This window comes from Cucurbita moschata, unplaced genomic scaffold (genome assembly GCF_002738365.1).
Source record: "Cucurbita moschata cultivar Rifu unplaced genomic scaffold, Cmos_1.0 Cmo_Scf00047, whole genome shotgun sequence".
Taxonomy (NCBI): Eukaryota; Viridiplantae; Streptophyta; class Magnoliopsida; order Cucurbitales; family Cucurbitaceae; genus Cucurbita; species Cucurbita moschata.
The window spans coordinates 1,135,041-1,150,666 of NW_019268563.1; the positions used below are offsets into that span (position 1 = coordinate 1,135,041).

Consider the following 15,626-nt stretch of genomic DNA (forward strand, 5'->3'; position numbering starts at 1 on the left):
GACTGATCGTGGGAGTGTACGTCGACGACCTCATAATCACTGGAGGCGACGTGGGAGTCCTCGGAAGGTTCAAGAAGGAGATGTCGAAAAACTTCGAGATGAGCGATCTCGGTGTGCTCAGCTACTACCTCGGCATCGAAGTGCAACAGCACTCTTCCGACATCTCCATCTGCCAAAGTGCATACGCGAGGAAGCTACTGGACACAACTGGGCTTGTGGACAGTAATCCTACCAGGACGCCAATGGAGGCCCGACTTCAACTAAGGAAGGCCGGCACTACGACGACAGTCGACTCCACCAATTACCGCAGCATTGTCGGGAGTCTGCGCTATCTGGTAAACTCTCGTCCTGATCTTGCTTATTCTGTTGGATATGTGAGCAGGTTTATGGAAGCACCTAGGGAGGAGCATCTAGTGGCTGTCAAGCGCATCCTGCGCTATGTAGCCGGAACCAGAGGCTGGGGCGTAAGATACTGCGCTGGGAGCGGAAAGGAGAAACTCAAACTGGTCGACTACAGCGATAGTGACATGGCCGGTGACGTTGATGATCGTAAGAGCACCAGCGGAATGATCTACTTTCTCTCAGGCGGCGCGATCTGCTGGCAATCAACAAAACAGAAGGTAGTTGCTTTGTCTTCCTGCGAAGCAGAATACATCGCCGCTTCGATGGCAGCAACTCAAGGGATCTGGCTTGCACGACTAATGGAAGAACTCATCGGGAGAGAAAGCGATCCACCAATGCTATACGTAGACAACAAAGCTACGATCTCCCTGATCAAAAATCCAGTTTTGCACGACCGGAGCAAGCACATAGAAATCAGATTCCACTACATTCGAGAATGTGCAGATCGAGGGCTCATCAAGATTGATTTCATCCGAACAGAGGAACAACTTGGAGACATTTTCACCAAGTCCCTGGCGCGGGTGAAATTTGAAAAACTACGCTCAAAGATCGGAGTTCAAATAATAAGGTACAACTTTTAGGAGGAGATTGTTAAATAAAAGCCTTGCCTTATTTAGTTAGGTTTGTAAAAACATATGAGTTCACGCGAATGGAGGAGCGTGAATCTAGGGGCCATTGTTTTGGCAAAGTGGGCGAAGTCTTCGTCCATTTATTCTATTTTTGTATATTTGGTTTTTCTATTTTTGTAATTAGATTTGTTATTTAAACCATTCAACTGATGTAAAATAAAATATATCGAGTCTTCAGCATTATCAGCGAATATCTCTCTCTCTCTCCTTTTACTTCCGCTAATTTTTCCTTCGAAGAAACCTTCGGCCAATTTTTCGTCGACATCCGATTTGCCAGAGTCAACAACGGTAAGATAAAACAATTAGATAATGTTCAATTTGTACCTGATTTAGGGTACAATTTATTGAGTGTTGGACAATTGATGACCAGAGGACACTCAGTTCTATTTGATGATAACACATGTGTCATTACACATAAGAAATCAGGTCATAAAGTTCAAATTGCCATGACTTCAAATAAGATGTTTCCACTTGATGTTTCTAACATGGAGGATTTTGCTCTTACTGCTAGCATGAAAGATGATTCAACATTATGGCATCTCAGATATGGACATCTTCATATGAACGGCCTGAAAATACTCAGGGATAAAGGTATGGTTTTCGGATTACCGAGAATTGACTCAACTAATTTATGTGAAGGATGCATTTATGGCAAGCAGACTAGGAAGTCATTTCCGCTTGGAAAATCTAAAAGAGCTTCACATTATCTAGAACTAATTCATGCTGACTTATGTGGGCCAATGCAAACGAAGTCCTTGGGTGGTACTTTTTACTATTCATTGATGATTATAGTCGCATGAGCTGGGTTTACTTCCTACAACATAAGTCAGAAACGTTTCAGAAGTTCCAGATTTTTAAAGCTATGGTAGAGAACCAAAGTGGCTGTCACATTAAAGTTCTTCGCACAGACAGAGGTGGCGAATTCATATCTAAAGAGTTCAATCTGTTTTGTGAAGAAGAGGGCATCCAAAGGGAATTAACAGCTCCCTACACTCCAGAACAAAATGGAATCGCTGAACGAAAAAATTGAACTATTGTGGAGATGGCAAGAAGTATGTTACAAGCAAGGAAACTTCCAAACCAATTTTGGGCAGAAGCCGTAGCAACATTTGTTTATCTATTAAACATTTCACCAACAAAGGCGGTTATGAATCGAACTCCTTATGAAGCATGGCATGGAAGGAAACCATCAGTAAGTCATTTACGAATCTTTGGTTGTGTTGCTTATGCTTTGAAACATCCTCAAACTCGTCAAAAGCTTGATGAAAAATCTGAAAAAATGTATTTTCATTGGCTATTGTACTCAATCAAAGGCATATAAACTATACAACCCCGTTAGTGAAAAGATTTTAGTTAGAAGGGATGTAATATTTAATGAAAACGTGAGTTGGGATTGGAGTAAAGAATAGGAGCAGCAAAAGATTACAGTTGAAGTTTCCCCAAATGAAGAGACAAGGGTCAACTCCAGTGCATCTCCCAGTGCATCCACTGCAACACAAAGTGTGTCAAATTCATCATCTTCAGCATCACTGAATAGCAAATCTTCTCTTAAAGAACTTTCGGATGATACACCTCCAAGGAAGTATAAATCTTTAGCTGACATATATGCATCATGTCAGTTTGCTCTTACTATTTCAGACCTTATGAATTATGAAGAAGCAACTGAAAAAGAAGACGGGAAGAAAGCCATGGTAGTAGAGATGCAGTCCGTTAAGAAAGATGGAACATGGGATATGGTTGACCTACCAAACGAAAAGTTTTATGGAGATTTACAAGAAGAGGTTTATGTAACACCACCAGAGGGATTCATAGAGGAAGACAAAGAAACAAAGGTATACAGGCTGAGACAGACATTGTACGGGTTAAGGCAGACGTACTTACGAAGGCCTTGTCAAAAGAAAAGTTTTGTATTTGATATCTACAACTTTGAATCAAGGGGGAGTGTTGAGATATGATTCAAAGTATTCAAGATAAATATATGATTTAAAGTAGTTGAGATATGATTCAAATATTCAAACTACCAAGATTTGAGGAGATTTTAGGAGATTGTCACTAGATTTGAATTTTTCTAGATTTCGATGATTTACTATTTCTGGTCCAGTGTATAAACTATAAATACTGGAATTGTGCAACTCTCTAAGCATCGAGTCAGTAGACAATAATAAAGCACTGCAGCTTTCATCTATTCCTATCACTTTCACTATCCTCTTTTCCAACACTTTTGAGTATATTTTCAAATTCCTTGGATTTTAACCTGCAATTTTCAAATAAAAGAAACAGAAGACCAAGTAAAACAGGTCTTCAAAATTATAAGAATCAAATGGTTGGATAAATACACCTATACCCACACGGATCTCAAAGCGGTAAAGGTCTAGTTATCAGAGAATGGCCACCTTCAGGATTTATCCAAGAAGAGGACCTCCGAATTTCTTAATTCAAAGTCGAAACTACTGTTGCATTAGCTCGGAAAAATTCGAAAGCGGATTTTCAAAAGCTTCTTCAAGAAGTCGCATCTATCGGTTCGACATCTTCTCCTTCTATTGTAGAGGAAGAAGAGGAAGACACGATTTATGATCTCAATGATCTATTTTTGGATTCTCAACCGCCTCTATAAACTTCATCATCTGCAAAGGACTGAATAGTCGTTAAACTATTTGTAAAAAAAAAACAAAAAACAAAAAAAAATTGAGTGAAATATGTCTTCTAACATATTCTCACTTTGCTTCTTTAACTTTTTATCTTTATTTTGTTTTTTTATCTTTATTATTTTGAGTTTTCCACTATTATTGATGAGGAACAAAAAAGTTTTGAATCTTGATGACTTTGAAAATTTTATCTCCGTGTATGGATCTTGATTCCAATACGTCGGGTTCATGACTTTGAAAATTTTTAATTTTGAATACGCGATTTTCGAAGGATCATCGCGACTCAGAATATGAGTAATTTCAACGGACTTTGTGTCGACTAGAATGAATTCATAAAACCTTCTGGTTTTATGAAGATCTTCCGGGATATAAAAGAATCCCAATGAATAGGCTTTCTTGACGACCTCGCTGATTTTTGGGTCGTCGTATTCTGGTTCTACTAGAGCTTCTGGTATAGACACAGATTTTTGAAAATAGGTCCTGATTTCAGGAACTGGAGAAAATCGAACTGGAACAACTGCATCCGAGTAGGTCGAGGGGACAGAAGGTCCCTTTGAAGTGGAAGAGACAGTAGGTCTCGATGGAGTAACGGCAGAAGGCCGTGTTGAAGAGGCAGAAGGCCTCGTCAGATTGACAACCTCCGCCTGTTTTTTTAGAAAGCTTTGCTTTACATCTGGTCACCAATGTGAAACCAACATCCATCGCATTGCTGTTGGATGTCATTGGAGTATGGGTGTTTGAAGAAGCAGTGGGCTTCTTTCCTTTTTCTATCGTTTTCTTTCCGGTCATCTCTAGATGGAAGAGTGGCTAGGGAGAGTTTTTCTTCGAGATTAAGAACTCTCTTGAGAGGTAGTCAGCCAAATGGCTTGCGATCTAGCAAAAATTTGTTTAGATACAAGATTCTTGACATATTTTTCTAAAACAAATTTAGATGCCCTAGAATCTATTTTGATAACAAAGTTTTTGTTAATTATTGAGATTCTTTTTCAGCCTTTCAAAGAGTGACTTGCAAATGGGTCTCATATTTTTTGAGGAAATAAGATACATAAATGAGACATCCCAAAGACATCCCAAAAATCTTTGTAGTTGGGTTTTATCCGTGATTTGGTCCGGAAAATTTGAGGCAAACTCGTTGGACCTTTGGATGGGTTTAATTAAACCCAAACGAATTTCAAATCCAAGAAAGCGGATTTTTGTTTGAAAATGTTTTATTTTCGGTTTAGATACAACTAAACCGTTTCTTTTGACTATGGCAAAAAAATGTTTGAAGATGTTTAAAATGTTGATCGATGTTTTGAGAGAAATCAGAACATCGTCAATGTAGACAATGGAAAACTCTTGAAAAGGATTGAAGATATCATTCATAATTTTTTGAAATTCGGATGGAGCATTTTTTAGCCCAAATGGCATAACGTTCCACTCGTATTGTCCGAAAGGGACGTTGAAGGCCGTTTTATACTTGTCTTTTTCTAAAATCTAGATTTGCCAAAATCCTGATTTCATATCAAATTTTGAAAATACTTTTGCATTTGAAATTCTTTGCATTAAATCTGATTTATTTGGAATTGGATATCTAATCCATTCCAAAACCTTGTTTAAGGGTTTGTAGTTTATTACCAGTCGTGGAACTCCACGCTCTTTCTCTGTGTGGTTGTCGACGTAAAAAGCTACACATGACCAGGGGCTCTTTGATGGCCTAATAAGGCCTTTCTGCAAAAGATCATTAATTTTTTCTTTGCAGAATGTTAGTAATTCTTTATTTATTTGAATAGGTCGGGCCTTCGTAGGAATATTTTTCTCCTCGAAAGTTTTGACATAAGGAAGATTAACTATGTGTTGCTTCCTATTCTAAAAGGCATTAGGGACCGTTGAACAAATTCCCTTTGTATTTGAGCTTGTAATGTTTTGATTTTAGACGGGACGGTTTTGCTTTGAAGCTGTTCTTCTATTCTCTTGAATGAAATTTCTTTCTTCAGAGAAGAAATTTGTTTTTCTTTATAATTTAATATATTTATTGATCGAATAATTGTATTCTTTTGAAGGTTATTTATTTCATTAATCCTTATAGGAGAAAGGAAATTAAATTTTATCTTGACTCTAACCCCTTTTCAGTTATTTTAAAAGGGTATAATTGAGTAATGAAAGGAGTACTTAGGATTAGTTCTTGTCCTAAGTCCTTTACTAAGAGGAAGGAATTTACGAAGAAAATTCCGTCATTACAAACATGGACTTTTGATAGTTTGTAATTGACTTTGAGTTTGTTGTTGTTTGCACCTCTAAGGCCTACGGTAGTTTTTTCAAAATACTTAGTAGGTATTAGGCCTTCTTGAATGCAATTTTGATCGGCTCCAGTATCTATGAGAGCCTTTAGTGTGATTTTGAAATCATAAATTTTTAAGGTAACGAGAGCGTACCATTTTTGATATTGAGAAGTGGTGATGGCTCCAACGTAGGAACTTTGAAAATCATCTTAGTCCAGGTTTGGTTGCGCCGTTTCCTTTTGTTTGGGCAGCCTTTCCTGAAGGTTAAGAATTTCTTGGCAAAGCATTTAGGATTTTGACCTGGTTTCAGATCTTAATACCTGTACTTCTTGTTTGAGATTATTAATTTCTCTTTGTAGGTCTTGAGTAATGAGTTCTCTCGATTTTTCAAACCTTTGAAGAACTGATTGAAATCTGTAGGGATTTCTTTCTCCCCTTTCAAGTGGTTTAGAGATTGTCATAGCATCTCTAAGTCGTTGAGCAATTTTCTATTGAATTTCTGGATCTTGAATTTTTTCTACCACCTTAAGTAGAATTTCTTAATCGTTTGTAAGGACGTTTTTGCATCCTTCGCACGTCCTTCTTCCTTCTTATTCTAATTCATATTCTATGCTAGAATATGAATCGGATTCTTCTTAAAGTTTGAGGATTTCTCCCTCGCTTGATTGTTCTGAGTCGGTTAGAGTTAGTCGTAGTAGCTGATTTTTCAGCTCTTGATCTATATCCAACTCGTTGATCTTTCCTCTGATTGGACACTTGTTAGCATAGTGTCCTTCTTCTCGACATTTGAAGCAAGTTTGCTTTTTCTTTCCTTTATGAGTTTTTGTGGGAGTGTACTTTCTCTTTGAATACGTTGACTTTTGAGGTTGTATAGGCTTATTCCGATACTTTTCTCTAGGCCTGTATGCATTATAAGGCTTTGGATGCGACCTAACCTTCTTCCTTCTGGAGGTTGAGGGGGCCTCTATCCCCTTGCATCCATATTGATTGCAAAATCTTCCAAGCTCTTTTCTGTTTGATATCGAAGAATTGAGCTTGTTTTGGATCTTTGACTCATTACAAAGTCTGAATCCTTCTTTTATGATGAAGGATGCTATCGATCCGTATGACAAAGTCGCCGTGGAATTGTTCCATTATACTTTGTCTTCAGACTTTCTTTGATCCTTCTTGAGAAGTGTTTTGGTAGTCCATTGACAAAATTCTCTTTCCAGAATTCCAACGAACTATCTATTCTAATAAAACCTTTGCTGAAATACATGTCCTTGTACCACCTGAAATCTCCTAAGGTAGGGCATTTCAGGTTCATGAGTATTTCGGCAGATCTCTCCTAGTATTTCAGGAGGTCGCCAACGAAGAATTCTATGAGGGTATAGATGAGGGTGTTGACAACATCTTCTACCTTTTCATGTTGTACTTCGGTCCTAGTTGATGGACCTTCTTCTTTGATGATTTGAGTTGTTGGCCTAATGACATAGTGGTTTAATATCTGTTGACGGGTTGATTTGTCAAGATATTTGTCCCACAAGTATTTGAGTTGCTCGGTAAATCCGGTCACTAAGACTTGAGCTATTTGATGGTCGGATTTATGGCCCTGTAATTTATTTGCGCCTGTGACCATCATCATTTCATTGACAACGTTCATCACAAGATAGTCAGACAATCCATCGATGTTCCATTCATAGATTGCCAGGCCATCGTAGTGAGCTTGAGTTTGTAGCGTCTTTTCTTCGAATTGAATATCCGGAAAAGAGGGTTGAGGATACCAGTTTTTCTGATTGCTGGTATTATTTTGACTTCTTCTTGAGATCCTTTCGATCCGATTGTAGAGAGGTTCTTCTGCCTCATTTACGATCTCATCTTCGAAGTCCTGGATTTCGTCGTCATTTTAACGACATTGACAGATGAATCCTTATGTATTATTCTAGGATTTAGAATTCTATCCAACTTTTCTTCTATTTTGGCCATTGTAGCCTCTTCTTTTGAGATCCTCTTTGTAAATACGTCGAGGTTTGCGGGTCTGAGTATTGGGATTGACTCATCGACCTTTGGTACAGAGCTGCTTGCTTGTTCTTGCAGAGTACCCGAATTCTTCGAGATTTTTCCCTCGATACTCTCAAGCTGGGTGGAGATCGTGGATGTTTGAATAATTATTTTGATGCTGGATATTCTTGATATCCTTTAGGGTCGGATTACCCTTTTCTAGTCCTTCTGGGATAGTTTTGAAAGGACTAGCTTTGATCTTTTCTCCGTAGTAATTGTCAAATTCGACTTCTTCTAACGGAGGATGTTTTGAATATACCTCGCCTATTCTGGTAGTCTTCCAGCTTCTTTGAGTCAAGGTGCATATTTGCAAAATATTTTCTTCAAACCATTCGAATATACCTCGCCTCTTCTGGTAGTCTTCCTCAACGGTTTCCATATGAGAATACCACTAAGCTCTTAATTCACTTCACTCAGCTTCTTTGTAAGTTTGGAAGAAAGCTTTTCTCTTTGAAGAGTTGACAACTGATATAAAAAAAATTCTTTGTCTATCTGGAAATCAGCTGTAATGATATTTAGCTAACTTTCGTAGACGGATTGAGTATCCATATCCGTTTGGGTTGGAGATCTTGAGCCATCTTCATAGTGGATTGATGCCTTTTTTTTTTATTATCATAACTGACCTCTTTTACTTGTAAGGGGTCATACATTGATCTTGAAACTCCCGACGTACTTGGTCTAGAACTCAAGAATTCTCTTACTTTTGATTCTGACAAAGGCTCTTCGCTGAATTTTATTTCAACGCTTCCATCATCATGTTCGATGATTTATACTGGATTTTGAGATTCCTTTCTCTTCGGAAGATTAGCATCTTCTATTTTCCAGAGAGTATTTCTGGTTATTTGATCATAAGAAAGAATTTTTGGAACAGTCACCGAAGACTTTCCAATATTTGCCTCTATGAGCATGGTTGATCCTTTTGGAGAGGATCTTAATGCTCTTGGAGAAATATTTGTATTCATGAGTTTATAATAAACTCTGAATATGACGACTGAAGAATGAGTTTCAGCCTTGATGTTCAAATTTTTTGATTGTCAGTCCAGCATGAGAGCTGATAATATGTGCGGGTCGTGGAGTGACAAAGTAAAATTTGGATAACAATTGAAATAGACTGGTCCATTCTCCAGATTGGATTGAACCATTTCCAATAAAGAATTTGAGAAATCTTCATGTCTCTTATCTCGTAAGGAGATAAGAACTGAGATATCTAATCTAAGTCTGAACAATGGTTTTACAGCGACTTGAACAAGACCGACGTGAAGATAGTTAAATTTTTCACGATGTTGGAGTATAAGGGATTTTGAAAAAAGATTGAGAGATTCCCTATTACTATGAATTGGGATGTTTTTCTCTGAGAATTTGATGCATGATCTTTGAGTAAAATTGAAGGTTGAGATTTGGTAGATAGTTTTAGGATCTACCTTTGGAATAGTCTAATTTTGAAGCTGATCTTCGATCCTGGCAATCTCATATTCTTGATTGACAGTATTTGAGATATTGAGATTTTCTCCCCTTCTATGTTCATTTGAGCTTTCTTCCTCGTCGGTAGAACATTTGAAATGGTTTGATTTTCTGAGCTTTCTCAGAAATTCGTTCATAAGAAGAAGATAGGTAAGAGATAGAGTAGAATAATTTTTCTCTGAATTTTTCAATTGATATTCAGAGAGAGATATCGGCCGATCGATGCCCTCTTTACATTGATGAAGTCCTTTTATAGATTTCAGATTTGAACGTGGATTTGAAAATTGTGAACTAGGAGATAAGATCGAATCTTAGCAAGACAGGACCATTGCGAGATTTGTATTTCTAAAAGTAGGAAAAGACCTAATAATTTAAAAGACTAATAATTTACATGGATGGACACCGATAATTCACATGTGATCCTTCTCTGCGTGGCTGACAAGTTGTCAATCTTTGTTTTGTCTCTAATAAAGGTGTCAGGTTGTAGATAAGATTTTCTTCAGAATTTTTCATATGACTAAGCACCCGAGCTTGCCAACGGACTTACTGCGCCTCCTGCGTCTTACCACCTGGAACACAAGGGCTATTCGCTTATCTATCACATACTCCAAATTCATATGCTGTAATTTTCTTATCGTCCTCCTGTTGTCGGCATTTTTGTAGCTTAGATTGAGTAACTCCTCTTCCCTCACGAAAATTGAGAGGCTCTGGTACCATTTTCACGCTTAATGACTTGAGTCCTTACAATTTACATGAGCTCTGTTATCCTAGCATAATATAATGTACAGACATATATTTACATATTCCATATTCATCAATAATTTTGATGAAAGTAGGAACTCCTTTTTCATCAATAATTTGATGAGAGAGGAAGACTATATTCATCAATAATATGATGAAAGTAGGAAAAACAACCATCAATAATAGTGGAAAACCCAAAATAATAAAGATAAAAAAATAAAAGAATAAAGATAAAAAGTTAAAGAAGCAAGTGAGAATATATCGGGAGACATATTTCACTCAAATTTTATTTATTTATTTATTTATTTTTACAAATAGTTTAACAACTATTTAGTCCTTTGCAGATGACGAGGTTTATAGAGGCAATTGAGAATCCAAAAATGAATTTTTGGAACTTTTAAGCCATGGGCTTCCCCAATGGAGATAGTATTGATTGATTATAAACCTATGATCATTCCCTAAATTAGCGGACTTTGGAACTTTTAAGTCATGGGCTTCCCCAAAAGGCCTCATTCCAATGGAGATAGTATTGATTGATTATAAACCTATGATCATTCCCTAAATTAGCCGACTTTGGAACTTTTAAGCCATGGGCTTCCCCAAGAGGCCTCATTCCAATGGAGATAGTATTGATTGATTATAAACTATCCTCATTCCAATGGAGATAGTATTGATTGATTATAAACCTACCATCATTCTCTAAATTAGCCGACTTTGGAACTTTCCTCCCATATTTTGTAAGGAAATTTTTGTGGTGTATTATTGGATAAATTAGCTGACTTTGGAACTTTCCTCCAATATTTTGTAAGGAAATTTTTGTGGTGTATTATTGGATAAAAAGGCTGGTTTTTTTTTTAGTTTCATGATTTGAACTTATTAGCATTTAATTGGTTTAAATTATGAAATAGAGAAAGAACTTTTGATGTAGGAAGTGGCTCCACGGTTGAGCGTTCCTCAATTGGGAGAGGTGCCTGATTATTCAGTTGATTTCTAAAAAATAAGGGAAAATAGGAAACAGCACAAGAGGGATTTGTGAAGGGCAAGCATTGGCAATGAAGAGGAGCAGATGGCCTCATCACCCACTCCCACCACAAACACGTCTCGTTCTCATGCCGATAAATATCACCGATTCAATCACAACAACAGCAGCAGCAACTCCCCAACAGTAAGATTCTCCCTCTCTCTCTCCACTTCTTTTTTTTTATTTCGCAGCTTTTACTTTAAGCATCTCCTTTTTCCTCGTGTGTGGGGGCATGCATGTCATAAAACTATCCCCAACCCTCAATAATTTATCAATATGCTACTTTGAAAAATAAAATAAAGATCAATCCCTAATGCCACTTGATCTAAAAGTTGTATTCATCTTAAATTTCATTTTTTTTTTTACTTTTACAATATTAAACTACAAAACATACCTTTTTTCTTATTAAACATTTACATTTACAAGCTTAAACTACAAAAACATACATTTTTTCTTATTAAACATTATTATTATTTTTTATAAAGTAGTTTAACACTATTCCGTCTTTGGATGGGTTTTGACCTAGATAATTAGTAAAAGACTGATTGTCTAATTGGACACATTTGTGATGAAGGGATATGTTTTCAATTTCCCTTTCTACATTGGATAGTTTTACGACAATTCCAGTCGGATGTCGCGGCTGCTAAGCCTTAAAGGTTGAGAATCCAAAAATGGATCTTTGAGGCCGTATATAATATCTTTCTTCGTCTTCTACATAGAAGAGGAAGATGTTGAGTCAATGAATGTGGGTTCTTGAAGAAGCTTTTGAAAATCAACTTCATGTATGGGCTAATGCTGCAAATAGCTTAGATTTTGAATTAAGGGAGTGGTCCTCTTTTTTTTATAGATCTTGAAGGTGGCCATTTTCAGCTTATCAAGTATTCACGACTTTGATGTGTGTGAGGTTAAAAATGTATTTATCCCACCACTTTATTTCAAATATTTTGAAGATCGGTTTTATTTAACCTTCATTTTCTTTTCCCTCTAAATTCGAGGATTTGAAAATATACCCTAAATAGCATGGTTAATGAAAAAGGATTTTTGAAGATATTTTGAGAAAAGTAGTGGAATGACTTTGGGACAGGGATAGGAAGCTACTCCTCCAAAGATATTCAAGCATTTTAGAATTAAAATGGATAATTGATCTTATAAGCATCCTGTCAAAGTTGAATGAAACATGAATGCTTGTCGTTTTGATACTAAATGACATTAAACCATGTCAGCTGATAATCTTTGTAGGAAAAGATTGAGAGATGAAGGGTTTTGAGAAAGATTTTTTCCGATCTTGATTCAATACGTTGAATTCATTATTTTGAAAATTTTTAATTTTGAATATGCGATTTTCGAAGGATTCTCGCGATTTGGGATATGAGTAATTTCTGCTGATTTTATATCGACCAAAATAAATTCGTAGAATCTTCTAGTCTGATGAAGGTCTTTTGGGCTATAGAAGAAACTCGGTGGATATGCCTTCTTGATGATTTCAATGATTTTGGGATCATCATACTATGGTTCTACGAGAGCTTCTGGCAAAGATATAGATTTTTGGAAATATTTTCTAATTTCAAGTATTGGAGAAAAACGAACGAACAGGAACAACCGTGTCCGAATAAGTTGATGAGGGAATAGAAGGTCCCTTATGAGTAGAAAAGACAGTAGGTTGTAGCTGCAGAAGGTCCGTTAGGAGTAGAAAAGACAATGGATTCTTTCTTGTCAAGGGACTGTTTTAGGATTCCTCCATATCCTATATCGGATGCGTCGATCTCCACTATTAAACTAGCCCTCAGGTTTATCAGAGATAAACACGAAATTAATTTGACAAGGGATTTAATTTTTTGGACTCTTTTGGTGTGTTCCCAAGGCTTTAGATTCTTTTTTAGCCTTTCAAAAAGTGTTGGCAAATGGGTCTGATATTTTGAAGGAAATTAGATTGAGACATCCCAAAAATCTTTGGAGTTGGGTTTTATCTCTGAAAGTTTGATCCAAACTCAATGGATCTCTGAATGGGTTTAATTAGACCCAAATTAATTTCGAATCCAAGAAAACTGATTTTTGTTTGTAAAAATTTAATTTTTGGTTTAGACACAACTAAACCATTTCTTTTGACTGTCTTAAAAAATGTTTGAAGATGCTTAAAATGTTGATCAATGTTTTGAGGAAAAAAAAAATCAGAATTTCGTCAATATGTACTTCCATTACTCAATTATACGCTTTCAAAGTAAGTGAGAAAGGGTTAGAGTCAAAAGCGTTAGTAAAGAGATAAAATTTAATTTTCTTTCCCCTATCAAGATTAGTTAAATATATTTTGGTAGATCCAAAGATATTCCACCCTTTGATGAACCAAAATAGATAATTGATTTTATAAGCATTATGGCAAAACTGAATGAAACATTAATGCTCGTAGTTTTGATAACAAATGACATTAAATCATGTCGTCTGATAATCTCTATAAGAGAAGGAATGAGGAACAAATGGTTTAGAAAAAGTCTTCTCTGTGTATAGATATTGATTCCAATATGTCGGATTCATGACTTTGAATATTTTTAATTTTGAATAGGCGATTTTTGAAGGATCATCACAGCTCGAAATATGAGTAATTTCAATAGATTTTGTATCGACCAAGATGAATTCATAGAACCTTCTAATCTTATGGAGTTCTTCTAGGATATAGAAGAATCCCGATGGATATGCTTTTTTGACGATCTCACTGATTTTTATATCGTCATACTCTGGTTCTACCAGAGCTTTTGGTAAAGATATCGATTTTTGGAAGTATATTCTGATTTTAGGAATTGGAGAAAATCAAACGGGAACAATCGTGTTCGAGTAGATTGAGGGGACAAAAGCTCCCTTTGAAGCGAAAGAGACAGTAGGTCTCGATGGAGTAACGACAGATGGCCGTGTTGAAGAGGCAGAAGGCCTCGACGGAGTGATAACCTCCGGTTGATTTTGAGCAGCAAGTTTTGCTTTTGATCTGGTCACCAGCATTCATAGCATAACTATATGTAGTCATTGGAGTAGAGGAGTTTGCAGAAGGAGTAGTAGGCTTCTTCCCTTTTTCAATGGTCTTTATTCCAGTCATTGTGAAAGGAAGAAGAGTGGATAGAGAGAGTGTGTTTTGTGTTAAAATATCATCACTAACCCAATAGGGTTAAGCCCAACCATTATATGAGTAATTATATTTATGATTTAGGATTTTAGGAATAAATGTCGAAAAATGATTTAGGGATTTTAGGTAAATACCCCTCTACTCTACTTAGTTCATCATCCCAAGAAATCCCAAGCAATATAAAGTAGTAGTTTCTACCGAGTGTTTGTAAATCTCTTCTCGATTGATCTTAATAAAGTGTGCGAGTCTTTCCCACAGAGAGTTGTGTTCAACAATCTAGTATCAGAGCGAGGTTAGTGTAAGTTGTTGATCTCTGTGAATTCTTAGTATGCTCTATGGTTGCAGCTCTGTCTGATCTTCCACATCAGAAACGATTTCGTGAGATTAGTAGTGAGTGAGTTTCTTTTGTGTCGTGAGTAGTCTATGACTCTGCAAGTCTTGTGTCGAAAGAGCTTGTTTGGTAGTACTGAGGTATAGCCAACACGATGAGTGATTTCCAAATCGTTGGAGGAATCAAGAACCTCAACAACAACAACTACAACACGGGCAAATGCATGATGTCCTATTTACAAAGACATGATCTTTGGGAGATCGTTGACGGGTGCGAAACTACGCCGCTAGAGGATGATTCTAAAGGTGCCTTGCGCAAATGGAGAATCAAAGCAGACAAAGCAATGTTTGCCTTGAAGACCACAATCGAAGAAGGGATGTTAGAGCATATTTGGGATGACAAGACACCAAAAGAAGCATGGGACACGTTCATAATGTTGTTCTCAAAGAAGAACGATGCGAGACTACAACTTCTGGAGAACGAGTTGTTAATTTCACAACGTGACTTGACAATTGCTCAGTATTTTCACAATGTCAAGTTGATCAGTCGGGAGATTACTGAACTAGAACCGAAGTCCGCAATTGGAGAAGATCGAATGAAAAGGATCATAATCCACGGACTGCGACTAGACTATCGAAGCTTCATTATTGCTGTACAAGGATGACCCACTCAACCATCACTTGTAGAGTTCGAAAATTTGTTAGCCAGCCAAGAAGCCATGGCTAAACAAATGGGAGACATCACATTGAAGGGTGAAGAAGAAACACTCTATACAAGTGAAAGCCGGAGCAATAATAGGTCATCTACAAAACGTGGATACAATGGTGACAAAAGAAGAAGTCACGGAGGAACTGTACAACCAAGGAGAACTCAGAAGAATGACAACCAAAGTTCTCAAGGGAAAAGATTTGAGGGCATTTGCTACAATTGCAGGAGGAAGGGCCACATGTCCAAAGATTGTTGGTCCAAGAAAAAATCTGTCGAGA

At 36.9% G+C, this 15,626-nt stretch overlaps 1 long non-coding RNA gene across 1 annotated transcript in view; it reads right to left on the minus strand.

Moving 5' to 3' along the window:
- LOC111434904 overlaps positions 1-5,366 on the minus strand; it is a 20,039-nt gene extending 14,673 nt beyond the window's left edge. The window contains exons 1-3 of the long non-coding RNA XR_002709007.1: positions 5,348-5,366; positions 4,348-4,349; positions 3,142-3,149 (exon numbers count right to left, since the gene is read on the minus strand). This is a non-coding gene — a long non-coding RNA (uncharacterized LOC111434904). The remainder of the gene's footprint in view (positions 1-3,141; positions 3,150-4,347; positions 4,350-5,347) is intronic.
- Positions 5,367-15,626: the final 10,260 nt, after the last annotated feature.